The sequence below is a fragment of the Meles meles genome, chromosome 7, assembly GCF_922984935.1.
Source record: "Meles meles chromosome 7, mMelMel3.1 paternal haplotype, whole genome shotgun sequence".
Classification (NCBI taxonomy): Eukaryota; Metazoa; Chordata; class Mammalia; order Carnivora; family Mustelidae; genus Meles; species Meles meles.
The window spans coordinates 94,577,600-94,592,357 of record NC_060072.1 but is presented as its reverse complement, the minus strand read 5'-3'; the positions used below and the strand labels follow the sequence as shown (position 1 = coordinate 94,592,357).

Sequence of the window (14,758 nt, the reverse complement as noted above, 5' to 3'; positions counted from 1 at the left end):
TTCCATAATTGTAAGGTTGATAACTCCCTTTCATGGAAAAATATTTATTTAAGTGCAAATTTCTTTCTTTCTTTCTTTCTTTTTACTTTTATTTTACTATATTTTTAAAAATATATATTTTTTATTTTTTATTAACATATAATGTATTATTAGCCTCAGGGGTATTTCCTTTCTTTAATATAGATTTTTTTTTTGTTTTGTCCTGAGGGTACATGGAAGTAAATTTCTGCTGTTTTTTCTCTATTGTTAGTGCTTAACATAGTACCTTACTCAAGGAAACTACCAAATTCATATTTGTTAAGTGAATCAGGGGATAAATCATTTGAAACTTTGGATTGGAAGAAACAATGACAACCATTACTTAGTCTTTAACTGGAAAAGTACAAGCTTTGAACTATATTTTCCTCTTTTAATATTTTCTGATTTGGAGATATACTTCCGTTTAATTTGTTGTGTTTTGTTTTTTGATTTTCCTAATTTGGAGGTAAAGCTAGGATTTAAGTTTTTAAAAGCTATTAACATGCCTGTTTGTGGAAGGATCTTAAAAGATATTTGTGATGAAGATGTTACTAGAACAGGATGAATGAAAATGTACTGAATAAAATAACTTGACTATAAAATTTGATCCATTATATTTGGTTCATTATATTTATTTACTTATTTGGCTTCACATTCCCTTATTTCCTGGAAAATATCACAATTCTTTTGATTGAGTAATTGAAGGCTTGTTTGACTTGCTTGTTCCTCAGTGTATAAATGAAAGCGTTCAGAACTGGAGCGATAGAGGTAGTGAGCACCATCACACCCTTATTAATCGCCACTGATTCCTTTGCTGAAGGTTTGATATAGATGAAGATGCAGCTGCCATAAGTTATAGAAACCACAATCATGTGGGAAGAACAGGTAGAAAAGGCTTTTTTCTTTTGCTGGTCAGAAGGGAATCCTAAAATTGTCTTGATGATATAAATGTAAGACAGAACTACACATGTAAGTGTCATAAGGAGGGTTAGCACAGCACAGATTATAACAGTCTGTTCCATGAACTAAGTATTTGAACAAGAGATTTTCAGGAGGAGAGATGCATCACAGATAAAATGATCAATGGTATTAGAATCACAGAATTCCAGATTTAGGCCTAAGCTAAGTGGGGGGATTATAATAAACAGACCAGCTACCCAACAACAAAAAACACATCTTCTGCAGACAGTACTACTCATGAAGGTCACATAATGCAAGGGTTTGCAGATGGCCACAGAGCGGTCATAGGACATAGCAGCCAACAGAAAAAATTCAGTTACACCAAAGAAGTCAGTAAAAAATACCTGACTGGCACAGGCATTGTAAGTAATGACCCTGTCACCTGTTGCTATGCTATACAAATACCTGGGAATACAAGCAGATGTGAATGAGATCTCTAAGGAGAAATTTTGTAGGAAATAGTACATGGCAGTTTTAAGGTGGGAATCCAATAAGATGAGGGAGGTGATAGTCACGTTCCCAGTAATACTCAACATATAAGTGAGGAAGAGAAAGATAAAAATTAAAACCTGCAGTGGAGGGTCATCTGTCAGTCCCAGCAGAATGAATGTTGTTACTGTACCGTTTCTCATTGCTGATTCCTGATAATCTGTTAAATCTGCATGTAACATTGAGACATTTTATTATATATTATTTTAACAATATGAACTCTATCATAGTCAGGTTTTTATTTGTTATTATTAAAATGTTTGCAATTTAAGTGTACACTCTGTAATGGACTAATTTTGACTCTCATGGGTCTCTCATTTCATAGGAGAAAGATGTTTTTTATTTTCAAGAATTCTTTGATGTATTTGCTTGACATATTGTTCCTTCTTAAAATACTAATATGTCAGACATGTTGGGTTTAATGCATATTCTGTAGTCACTTGAAGTCTCTGTTTATGATTAAAGAATTTTGCTTTCTGTTTTTGTTTATTGCATACAAGTTTTCTCCCATGAATATCCCTAAACTTTATCCTGCGTGCATTCACACACACTCATACACATACACACACACAATGTCTTTACCTCCCCTCTAAGATTTGTCTTTCCCTAAGTAATCACCTATAATTCACAGTGGAGCAGAATATATAATGTCTTAACGTGCAGTATACTTTGCATGAGATACTTTTATACTTTCACAAAGTGCTCTGATCAACCAACTTCAAAGATATTACAAATGGTATGTTTTTCTGATCCTTGTATATATCAGTGTTTTCTTCATTTCCCTTCATTTCTTGCCATAATATGTCCTCTGTATTTGCATCAGTTCCTATGTTTTGAAATATTTCAAGTGGTTATCACTAAATCTGTATCTTTAGTTTATAATTGTTCTTTCTCATTCTCAGATGCAACCCAACATCTGTTTGGATATTTCACATGGACTTCAAATTCCCTGTATCACAAATGAAATTAATCTCCCTTTCTCTTCCACCTCATCTTAATATGTCTTTTTCAAGAAGGATAATACACTATATTTATTGAACACATTCCATGTGATTGGTATTTTAGTAAACATTTCTCATGAGACATCTGTTCTCTGTCTTCAACTCACTGAGTAATTTCGATTCATCTTTAAGCCCTATGGAGTTTCCTAAAAGTCTGACGACTATCCTGTCTTTAAACTTCATCACCGTGTTCCCATAGAAAACAATGCTTTCTACTATTTTTAACACTCAAAAGAGAATACTAATTTGTGAAGATCATAATGTGCTTTTTTCACCATACAGCTAACAGAGCTCTGTATACATTTTCAGCCATCTAATATTTCTAAGTGAATTTAATTAGAGTGTGCTTTCCAGACACCTATGCAGCTATTTTCCTAATTGGATTTCTAATTCAAAGCACTTTGATAATAATTTTGTTCATTAAAATTTTCTATTGCAATGTATTATTGATTTTTTTTTTACTTTTAAAGAAGATCAAGTTTTTTTTTGCTTTTGTTTATTACTTTCATAGAGGATAGAAGAGAAACTGCCTTCTCTTTGCCCTATCTTCTAGTAAAATTCTGTTGATGCAATTTTTACTACTGGAAGCAAGATATTAATTCCAGACGGAATGAAAAATTTTTTTTTGTTTATTTACAGCATAACAGTGCTCATTGTTTTGGCATCACACCCAGTGCTCCATGCAGTACATGCCCTCCCTATTACCCACCACCTGGTTCCTCAACCTCCCACCCCCTGCCCCCGCCCCTTCAAAACCCTCTGGAAGTTTTTCACAGTCCATAATCTCTCATGGTTCATCTCCCCTTCCAGTTTCTCTCAACTCCCTCTCTTCTCATTCTCCCCATGTCCTCCATGTTATTTGATATGCTCCACAAATAAGTGAGACCATATGATACTTGACTCTCTCTGCTTGACTTATTTCGCTCAGCATAATCTCTTCCAGTCCCGTCCATATTGCTACAAAAGTTGAGTATTCATCCTTTATGATGGAGGCATAATACTCCATTGTGTATATGGACCACATCTTCCTTATCCATTCATCTGTTGAAGGGCACCTTGGTTCTTTCCACAGTTTGGCGACCGTAGCCATTGCTGCAATAAACATTGGGGTACAGATGGCCCTTCTTTTCACTACATCTGTATCTTTGGGGTAAATACCCAGCAGTGCAATTGCAGGGTCATAGGGAAGCTCTATTCTTTTTTTTTTAATATTTATTTTTATTTGTTTATTTACAGCATAACAGTGTTCATTGTTTTGGCATCACACCCAGTGCTCCATGCAGTACGTGCCCTCCCTATTACCCACCACCTGGTTCCTCAACCTCCCACCCCCCCACCCCCCTGCCGCCCCTTCCTAACCCTCTGGTTGTTTTTCAGAGTCCATAGTCTCTCATGGTTCATCTCCCCTTCCAGTTTACCTCAAATCCCTCTCCTCTCCATCTCCCATGTCCTCCATGTTATTTGTTATGCTCCACAAATAAGTGAGACCATATGATACTTGACTCTCTCTGCTTGACTTATTTCGCTCAGCATAATCTCTTCCAGTCCCATCCATGTTGCTACAAAAGTTGGGTATTCATCCTTTCTGATGGAGGCATAATACTCCATTGTGTATATGTACCACATCTTCCTTATCCATTCATCCGTTGAAGGGCATCTTGGTTCTTTCCACAGTTTGGCGACCATGGCCATTGCTGCAATAAACATTGGGGTACAGATGGCCCTTCTTTTCACTACATCTGTATCTTTGGGGTAAATACCCAGCAGTGCAATTGCAGGGTCATAGGGAAGCTCTATTCTTAATTTCTTCAGGAATCTCCACACTGTTCTCCAAAGTGGCTGCACTAACTTGCATTCCCACCAACAGTGGAAGAGGGTTCCCCTTTCTCCACATCCTCTCCAACACACGTTGTTTCCTGTCTTGCTAATTTTGGCCATTCTAACTGGTGTCAGGTGGTATCTCAATGTGGTTTTAATTTGAATCTCCCTGATGGCTAGTGATGATGAACATTTTTTCATGTGTCTGATAGCCATTTGTATGTCTTCATTGGAGAAGTGTCTGTTCATATCTTCTGCCCATTTTTTGATATGATTATCTGTTTTGTGTGTGTTGAGTTTGAGAAGTTCTTTATACATCCTAGATATCAACCTTTTGTCTGTACTGTCATCTGCAAATATCTTCTCCCATTCCGTGGGTTGCCTCTTTGTTTTGTTGACTGTTTCCTTTGCTGTGCAGAAGCTTTTGATCTTGAGGAAGTCCCAAAAGTTCATTTTTGCTTTTGTTTCCTTGGCCTTTGGAGACATATCTTGAAAGAAGTTGCTGTGGCTGATATCGAAGAGGTTACTGCCTATGTTCTCCTCTAGGATTCTGATAGATTCCTGTCTCACGTTGAGGTCTTTTATCCATTTCGAGTTTATCTTTGTGTATGGTGTAAGAGAATGGTCGAGTTTCATTCTTCTACATATCGCTGTCCAGTTTTCCCAGCACCATTTATTGAAGAGACTGTCTTTTTTCCATTGAATATTTTTTCCTGTTTTGTCGAAGATTATTTGACCATAGAGTTGAGGGTCCATATCTGGGCTCTCCACTCTGTTCCACTGGTCTATGTGTCTGTTTTTATGCCAGTACCACGCTGTCTTGGTGATCACAGCTTTGTAGTAAAGCTTGAAATCGGGTAACGTGATGCCGCCAGTTTTGTTTTTGTTTTTCAACATTTCCTTAGCAATTCGGGGTCTCTTCTGGCTCCATACAAATTTTAGGATTATTTGCTCCAGCTCTTTGAAAAATATCGGTGGAATTTTGATCGGAATGGCATTAAAAGTATAGATTGCTCTAGGCAGTATAGACATTTTAACAATGTTTATTCTTCCAATCCAAGAGCATGGAACAGTCTTCCATCTTTTTGTGTCTTCTTCAATTTCTTTCATGAGTGTTCTGTAGTTCCTCGAGTACAGGTCCTTTACTTCTTTGGTTTGGTTTATGCCCAGGTATCTTATGGTTCTTGGTGCTATAGTAAATGGAATCGATTCTCTAATTTCCCTTTCTGTATTTTCATTGTTGGTGTATAAGAAAGCCACTGATTTCTGTACATTGACTTTGTATCCTGCCACGTTACTGAATTGCTGTATGAGTTCTAGTAGTTTGGGGGTGGAGTCTTTGGGGTTTTCCATATAAAGAATCATGTCATCTGCGAAGAGAGAGAGTTTGACTTCTTCCTTGCCAATTTGGATACCTTTTATTTCTCTTTGTTGTCTGATTGCCGTTGCTAGAACTTCTAATACTATGTTGAACAAGAGTGGTGAGAGTGGGCATCCTTGTCGTGTTCCTGATCTCAACGGGAAGGCTGCAAGCTTTTTCCCATTGAAGATGATATTTGCTGTGGGTCTTTCATAGATAGATTTTATGAAGTTCAGGAATGTTCCCTCTATCCCTATACTCTGAAGCGTTTTCATCAGGAACGGATGCTGGATTTTGTCAAATGCTTTCTCTGCATCAATTGAGAGGACCATGTGGTTCTTCTCTCTTCTCTTATTGATGTGTTCTATCACACTGATTGATTTGCGAATGTTGAACCAACCTTGCAACCCAGGGATGAATCCCACCTGGTCATGGTGGATAATCTTTTGAATGTGCTGCTGGATCCTGTTTGCTAGGATCTTGTTGAGAATCTTTGCATCCATATTCATCAGTGATATTGGTCTGAAATTCTCCTTTTTGGTAGGGTCTTTGCCTGGTTTGGGGATCAGGGTAATGCTGGCTTCATAAAAAGAGTCTGGAAGTTGTCCTTCTGCTTCAATTTTTTGGAACAGCTTCAGGAGAATTGGTGTTATTTCTTCTTTGAAAGTTTGGTAGAATTCCCCAGGGAATCCTTCAGGTCCTGGGCTCTTGTTTTTTGGGAGGTTTTTGATCACTGCTTCAATCTCATTACTAGATATCGGTCTATTCAGGTTGTCAATTTCTTCCTGGTTCAATTTTGGGAGTTTGTAGTTTTCCAGGAATGCATCCATTTCATCTAGGTTGCTTAGCTTATTGGCATATAACTGTTGGTAGTAATTTCTGATGATTGTTTCTATTTCCTTGGTGTTAGTTGTGATCTCTCCCTTTTCATTCATAATGTTATTAATTTGGGCTTTCTCTCTTTTCTTTTGGATTATTGTGGCCAATGGTTTATCAATCTCATTGATTCTTTCAAAAAACCAGCTTCTTGTTTCATTGATACATTCTACTGTATCTCTCGTTTCTACCTCATTGATTTTTGCTCTTATCTTGATTATTTCCCTTCTTGCATGTGGAGTTGGTTTGATTTGTTGTTGATTCTCCAGTTCTTTAAGTTGTAGAGACTGCTGGTGTATTCTGGATTTTTCAATTTTTTTTGAGGGAGGCTTGGATGGCTATGTATTTCCCCCTTAGAACCGCCTTTGCTGTATCCCATAGGTTTTGGACCGAAGTGTCTTCATTCTCATTGGTTTCCATGAATTGTTTAAGTTCATCTTTGATCTCCTGGTTGATCCAAGCATTCTTAAGCCAGGTGGTCTTTAGCTTCCAGGTGTTTGAGTTCCTTCTGAACTTTTCCTTGTGATTGAGTTCCAGTTTCAAAGCACTGTGATCTGAGAATATGCAGGTAATAATGTCAGTCTTTTGGTATCAGTTGAGTCCTGCTTTGTGACCCAGTATGTGGTCTATTCTGGAGAAGGTTCCATGTGCACTTGAGAAGAATGAGTATTCTGTTGTTTTAGGGTGGAATGTTCTCTATATATCTATGAGGTCCATCTGGTCCAATGTTTCATTCAATGCTCTTATTTCTTTATTAATTTTCTGCTTCGATGATCTGTCTATTTCTGAGGGAGGCGTATTAAGATCTCCTACTATTATTGTATTCATATCAATATGACTCTTTATCTTGATTAATAGTTTTCTTATGTAATTGGGTGCTCCCATATTGGGGGCATAGATATTCACAATTGTTAGATCATCTTGGCGGATAGTCCCTTTAAGAGTTATGTAGTGTCCTTCTGTATCACTGACTACAGTTTTTAGTTTAAAATCTAATTTATCTGATATGAGAATCGCTACCCCAGCCTTCTTTTGAGGCCCATTGGCATGAAAGATGCTTCTCCACCCCTTCACTTTCAGTCTTTGTGTATCCTTAGGTTCAAAGTGGGTCTCTTGTAGACAACATATGGATGGGTCCTGTCGTTTTATCCAATCTGCAACCCTGTGTCATTATATGGGTGCATTTAGGCCATTCACATTGAGAGTGATTATTGAGAGATAGGTTTTTATTGACATCGTGTTGCCTTTGAAGTCTTTCTGTCTGTAGATTGTTTCTATATTTCTGTTCAATGATATTCTTAGGATTTTTTCTCTTTTATAGGACCCTCCTTAATATTACTGCAGTGTCGGCTTGGTAGTTGATTTGCGGATGTTGAACCAACCCTGCAGCCCTAGAATAAATCCCACTTGATCGTGGTGAATAATCCTTTTAATGTACTGTTGAATCCTATTGGCTAGTATTTTGGCGAGAATTTTTGCGTCTGTGTTCATCAAGGATATTGGTCTGTAGTTCTCTTTTTTGGTGGGATCCTTGTCTGGTTTTGGGATCAAGGTGATGCTGGCCTCATAGAATGAGTTTGGAAGTTTTCCTTCCATTTCTATTTTTTGGAACAGTTTCAGGAGAATAGGAATGAGTTCTTCTTTAAATGTTTGGTAGAATTCCCCTGGGAAGCCGTCTGGCCCTGGGCTTTTGTTTGTTTGGAGATTTTTGATGACTGTTTCAATCTCCTTACTGGTTATGGGCCTGTTCAGGTTTTCTATTTCTTCCTGGTTCAGTTGTGGTAGTTTATATGTCTCTAGGAATGCATCCATTTCTTCCAGATTGTCCAATTTGTTGGCGTAAAGTTGCTCATAGTATGTTCTTATAATTGTCTGTATTTCTTTGGTGTTAGTTGTGATCTCTCCTCTTTCATTCATGATTTTATTGATTTGGGTCCTTTCTCTTTTCTTTTTGATGAGTCTGGCCAGGGGTTTATCAATCTTATTGATTCTTTCAAAGAACCAGCTCCTAGTTTCATTGATTTTTTCTATTGTTTTTTTGGTTTCTATTTCATTGATTTCTGCTCTGATCTTTATGATTTCTCTTCTCCTGCTGGATTTAGGGTTTCTTTCTTGTTCTTTCTCCAGCTCCTTTACGTGTAGGGTTAGGTTGTGTACTTGAGACCTTTCTTGTTTCTTGAGAAAGGCTTGTACCGCTATATATTTTCCTCTCAGGACTGCCTTTGCTGTGTCCCACAGATTTTGAACTGTTGTGTTTTCATTATCATTTGTTTCCATGAATTTTTTCAATTCTTCTTTAATTTCCTGGTTAACCCATTCATTCTTTAGAAGGATGCAGTTTAGTCTCCATGTATTTGGGTTCTTTCCAGCTTTCCTCTTGTGATTGAGTTCTAGCTTCAGAGCATTGTGGTCTGAAAATATGCAGGGAATGATCCTAATCTTTTGATACCGGTTGAGACCTGATTTGTGACCCAGGATGTGATCTATTCTGGAGAAGGTTCCATGTGCACTAGAGAAGAATGTGTATTCTGTTGCTTTGGGATGAAATGTTCTGAATATATCTGTGATGTCCATCTGGTCCAGTGTGTCATTTAAGGCCTTTATTTCCTTGTTGATCTTTTGCTTGGATGATCTGTCCATTTCAGTGAGGGGAGTGTTCAAGTCCCCTACTATTATTGTATTATTATTGATGTGTTTCTTTGATTTTGTTATTAATTGGTTGATATAGTTGGCTGCTCCCACGTTAGGGGCATAGATATTTAAAATGGTTAGATCTTCTTGTTGGACAGACCCTTTGAGTAGGATATAGTGTCCTTCCTCATCTCTTATTATAGTCTTTGGCTTAAAATCTAATTGATCTGATATAAGGATTGCCACTCCAGCTTTCTTCTGATGCCCATTAGCATGGTAAATTGTTTTCCACCCCCTCACTTTAAATCTGGAGGTGTCTTCGCGTCTAAAATGAGTTTCTTGTAGGCAACATACTGATGGGTTTTGTTTTTTTATCCATTCTGATACCCTGTGTCTTTTGATTGGGGCATTTAGCCCATTAACATTCAGGGTAACTATTGAGAGATAAGAATTTAGTGCCATTATTAGCCTGTAAGGTGACTGTTACTGTATATTGTCTCTGTACCTTTCTGATGTACTACTTTTAGGCTCTCTCTTTGCTTAGAGGACCCCTTTCAATATTTCCTGTAGAGCTGGTTTGGTGTTTGCAAATTCTTTCAGTTTTTGTTTGTCCTGGAAGCTTTTGATCTCTCCTTCTATTTTCAATGATAGCCTAGCTGGATAGAGTATTCTTGGCTGCATGTTTTTCTCGTTGAGTGCTCTGAATATACCATGCCAGCTCTTTCTGGCCTGCCAGGTCTCTGTGGATAAGTCTGCCGCCAATCTAATATTTTTACCATTGTATGTTACAGACTTCTTTTCTCGGGCTGCTTTCAGGATTTTCTCTTTGTCACTAAGACTTGTAAATTTTACTATTAGGTGACGGGGTGTGGACCTATTCTTGTTGACTTTGAGGGGGGTTCTCTGCATCTCCTGGATTTTGATGCTTGTTCCCTTTGCCATATTAGGGAATTTCTCTCCAATGATTCTCTCCAATAGACCTTCTGCTCCCCTCTCTGTTTCTTCTTCTTCTGGAATCCCAATTATTCTAATGTTGTTTCGTCTTATGGTGTCACTTATCTCTCGAATTCTCCCCTCATGGTCCAGTAGCTGTTTGTCCCTCTTTTGCTCGGCTTCCTTATTCTCTGTCATTTGGTCTTCTATATCACTAATTCTTTCTTCTGCCTCATTGATCCTAGCAGTGAGAGCCTCCATTTTTGATTGCACCTCATTAATAGCTTTTTTGATTTCAACGTGGTTAGATTTTAGTTCTTTAATTTCTCCAGAAAGGGCTTTAATATCTCCAGAGAGGGTTTCTCTAATATCTTCCATGCCTTTTTCGAGCCCGGCTAGAATGTTCAGAATCGTCATTCTGAACTCTTGATCTGACATATTACCCATGTCTGTGTTGATTAGGTCCCTAGCCTTCGGTACTGTCTCTTGTTCTTTTGTTTGTGGTGATTTTTTCCGCCTTGTCATTTTGTCCAGATAAGAGGATATGAAGGAGCAAATAAACTACTAAAAGGGTGGCAAAGACCCTGGAAAAATGCGCTGTAACCAAATGAGAAGAGACCCCAAATTGTGGGGGGGAGAAAGGGGATAAAACAGCTTCTGAAAAAAAAAGAAAAAAAAAAAGAAAGAAAAAAATTTAAAAAATAAAACAAATAAAAAAATACAAAAAAGAAAGAAAATATATATATATTTAGATGAACTAGTCAAAAAATGTTAAAAAAGAAAAGGGTAAAAGTTTTAAGAAATTTAGCAGAAGAAGAAAAAAGAAAAAAGAAAAAAAAATTGAAAAAAGAAAAAAAATTGAAAAAAGAAAAAAAAATTGAAGTAGCCGCAAGACTAAAGAATCATGGGGAGAAAGCCATGAGTTCCGTGCTTTGCTTTCTCCTCCTCTGGAATTGCTCTGCTGTCTTAGGAATTGAATCTGCTTTCTCCTTGATAGATGAAATTCGTCCTGGCTGGATATTTTGTTGATCTTCTGGGGGAGGGGCCTGTTGTAGTGACTCTCAAGTGTCTTTGCCCGAGGCGGGGTTGCACCGCCCTTACCGGCGGCCGGACTAAGTGATCGGCTCGGGTTCGCTTTTGGGAGCTTCTGTTCCCTGAACGCTTTCCGTAGAGTTCCGGAGGACGGGAATGAAAATGGCGGCCTCCCAGTCTCCGGCCCGGAGGAGCCGAGAGCCTGGGGCCCCACTCCTCAGTGCGCCCCCAGAGGACAGCACCCAATCACTCCCGTATCCCCAGCCTCTAGCCGCGCTCGGAGCTCACCCAGCCCGTGACCAGTTCAAGGTAACCCCGAGCTGAGAGTTCAGTCCTCGGCTCTGTCTTGGCAGCCAGCTTCTCCGTTCTAATAGCTGCGAGCTCTCCGACACTCCGACACCCCCGATCCTTCTGTGACCCTGCGGGGCCTGGGGCCACGCTGGCCCCGTGTGGGCTTCACCCCGGTTTAGCCCCTGGAGCAATGTCCCTCAGTGGAACAGACTTTTAAAAGTCCTGATTTTGTGCTCCGTTCCTCCGCCGCTTGCCGGGAGCCGGCCCCTCCCCCCGCGGTCTATCTTCCCGTCGTTTTAGATTCACTTCTCCGCCAGTCCTACCTTTCAGAAAGTGGTTGATTTTCTGTTTCTAGAGTTGCTGTTCTTCTTCTCTTCGCTCTCCCATTGGATTTGTAGGTGTTTGCAATGTTTAGATAAGCTATCGAGCTGATCTCCTGCTACCTGATGTAGTCTCAGGCTGCTACTTCTCCGCCATCTTGACTCCTCCCCCTCTCCATCCATTTTAAATGTCAGTCTTGCTGGATAGAGTATTCTTGGTTGCATGTTCTTCTCATTTAGTACTCTGAATATATTTTGCCAGCCCTTCCTGGCTTGCCAGGTCTCTGTGGAAAGGTCTGACGTTATTCTAATGGGTTTTCCTCTGTATGTAAGGAGCCTCTTTGTCCTAGCTGCTTTTAAGAGGGTCTGTCGTGAAACATAATTCCTCATTCTAACTATAAGGTGTCGTGAGGACTTTCAAGAATCTAAAATCTTGGGAGGAAATCTCTCTGCCTCTAGTACATGAACGTTGTTTCCATTCGTGCGATTGGCAAAATTTTCATAGACAACTTCTTCCACTATATCTTCTAGACTTCTTTCTTTTTCCTCCCCTTCAGGGATTCCAATAATTCTGATGTTGGAACGTTTCATGGCATCATTTATTTCCCTGATTCTGTTTTCGTGGCTTCTGAGCTGTTTGTTCCAGGCTTCCTCCTGATCCTTTCTCTCTATCTGTTTGTACTCCAGATCACTAATTCTATCTTCTGTCTCAGTTACCTTAGCTTTTAGAGAATTTAGATTAGATTGGAACTCATTGAGAGCATTTGAACATCATCCCTGGTGGCTTTCAGTTCTGCCCTAACATTGTGAACCTCATCCCTGGTGGCTTTCAGTTCTGCCCTAATCAATTCTGTTTGGTCATCCATGGCTTTCTCCAACCTAGCTATTGCCTGGATAATTGTTAGTCTGAATTCCTTTTCTGACATATTGTCTATGTCAGTAGCCATTAGCTCTGTTGCAGAAGGCCCATCCTCTGTATTTTTCTTCTGTTGGGTATTCCTCCTCCTAGTCATTTTGGTAAGAGATGACTGAACAGATGCAGCTGGACTTATCGATTGTGGTGCAGTCAAGGTGCACCCTGGATCTTCTGTGCAATCAGGGTTCCCAACCCAAATGAGAGAAAAAAGAAAAGAAAAAGAAATAGAGAAGAAGAAAGAAAAAAAAGGGAAAAAAAAGAAAAAAAAATGAGAGAGAGAGAGAGATAGGAAAGAAAGGGAAGATAAAAGAGAAGGCTCAGCCCAAATGGGCCACAAGGTAAGATTTATGAAGTATACAACCAAAAACGGACAAACAAAAAGACTGATAAAAGTATATGACAAGAGAAATAAATATATATATAAGCAAAAAAAAGGGAAGAACCTCATCAGAAAGAACCCCAAGTATAAGATTTATATATTATCAAGACAAACACAAATTCACAGAAACACTGACAGAAGGAAAAATTGGGAGAGTTGTTATAAATTCTCAGTGTGGGTGAGGAAGGTTATTTTGATTCTTCTTGAATGTATCTTGCTGATTTTTTTAAGGGACTCAACTTTCCTATGTTACAGGGGGATTAGAAACTGGTTTGCCAATAGGGGTAGCATTGATTGGGGAAAGAGGATTACCTTGAAGTTTAACTCTATATGTATAGTAGGAAATAAATATTAAAAAAGAATAAACTGGACTAAACTGAGTTAAAATTAAAAAAGAATTAAAAAATAGAAAAGCAAAAGAAAAACACGGGTGTATGTATCAAAAAGTTCAGGTTAGAAGGTTATTAATGAATTTGATGTACTGGACATCTCCGTGTGATGGTAATTAGGTTAAAAATTATTTGTATGTATAAAAAAAAAAGAACTCAGAATATTGGTAAAGAGTTAAAAACAAAAGTTGTATTTATGAAGTAGTGGTGGTTGTTCTGTTGTAGTCTTTTTTTTTTTTTTTTTTCTTTCCTGGTTGGTTTTCTGGGGGAGGGTCCTGCCACCTGGGTTTTCAGACAATGATGTTCCCTGAGTTAGGTCTTCCCCCTCCCTTCAAGGGGGTGGGCTCTGAGGAAATTTTTTTTTCTTCATTTGTTCTCTGGGGGTTTTTATGTTCTTTCATCTGTTTTCTCTCGCCTTGACAGCTTTTGATGGTTTTTGGAGTTTTAGAGGAGAGCAAACTGCACCCAGACCTCCCTCTCAGAGAGAAGCCTCAGAATGTTCTGCAGAGCTGCTGGCAGAGTCGGTTCTGAGTCACTGTCCCTGGGGATGCAGGAGCTCCTCGTTGTACCCAATACCAGGGCAGCGGTAGCTGTCTAGGCAGCTCCAGACTGCCAGAGAGGTTCGGAGCAGAGATCGCACACTGAGATTTTTCCCGCTGTCCTGGGCTGGGAATGTCTGGTTTTTCCTCATGCCAGAGCTCCAGGCTAGCGCCTATGAGCACCTCTCCCAGGGGAGGGTGTGGGACTCGGGAGTTTCAGGATTGCCGTCTGGCCAGGTTCCCAGCCCCTCACGGGAGCCAGACCCCACTCTTTCTCGGGCACGCTGGCGGGTCAGGTGCACTGGCGGCTCAGGGATGGAGACCTGATTTCTCTGCCACACTCTCTCTGGCTCAGTGCCAGGAGAGGCTGTCCTGGGTCCGGGGACTTAGGTCCCTGACCCTAACCGCCCAGGTTCCCACTATTTCCCCCCACAATCCTTTGCTCTTTGTTTTTTGAGTGCTTTCAATCAGACTCCAAGTTAATGCTGGTCCCCAGATGCAGGGCACTCTCCTATTGGGGTATTACTTTCCAATAAGTCCCTCTGGTGACTCCCTCCCCCTTTGGTTTATCTTCCGGTATCAGTCCCATGCTCCCAGTCAGCTTTACCTGCCACTGGCATCTTCTGCTCCTGTAGAGATCCAGACGTGTATAATTCTGATCTCAGGCTGATTTCATGGGTGGTCGAAGTTCTTTGGTAGGTAATCTGCTCACTTTAGTGTACAGGTTGAAACTGTGCCTACTCCTACTTCCCTGCCATCTTGACCTCTCCTCCACATATGCTGTTTCTGGAATGAAATTTTTTGAC

At 39.6% G+C, this 14,758-nt stretch overlaps 1 pseudogene; it reads right to left on the bottom strand.

The window, feature by feature from the left end:
* Positions 1-677: 677 nt before the first annotated feature.
* Positions 678-1,610, bottom strand: LOC123946062 (annotated as a pseudogene).
* Positions 1,611-14,758: the final 13,148 nt, after the last annotated feature.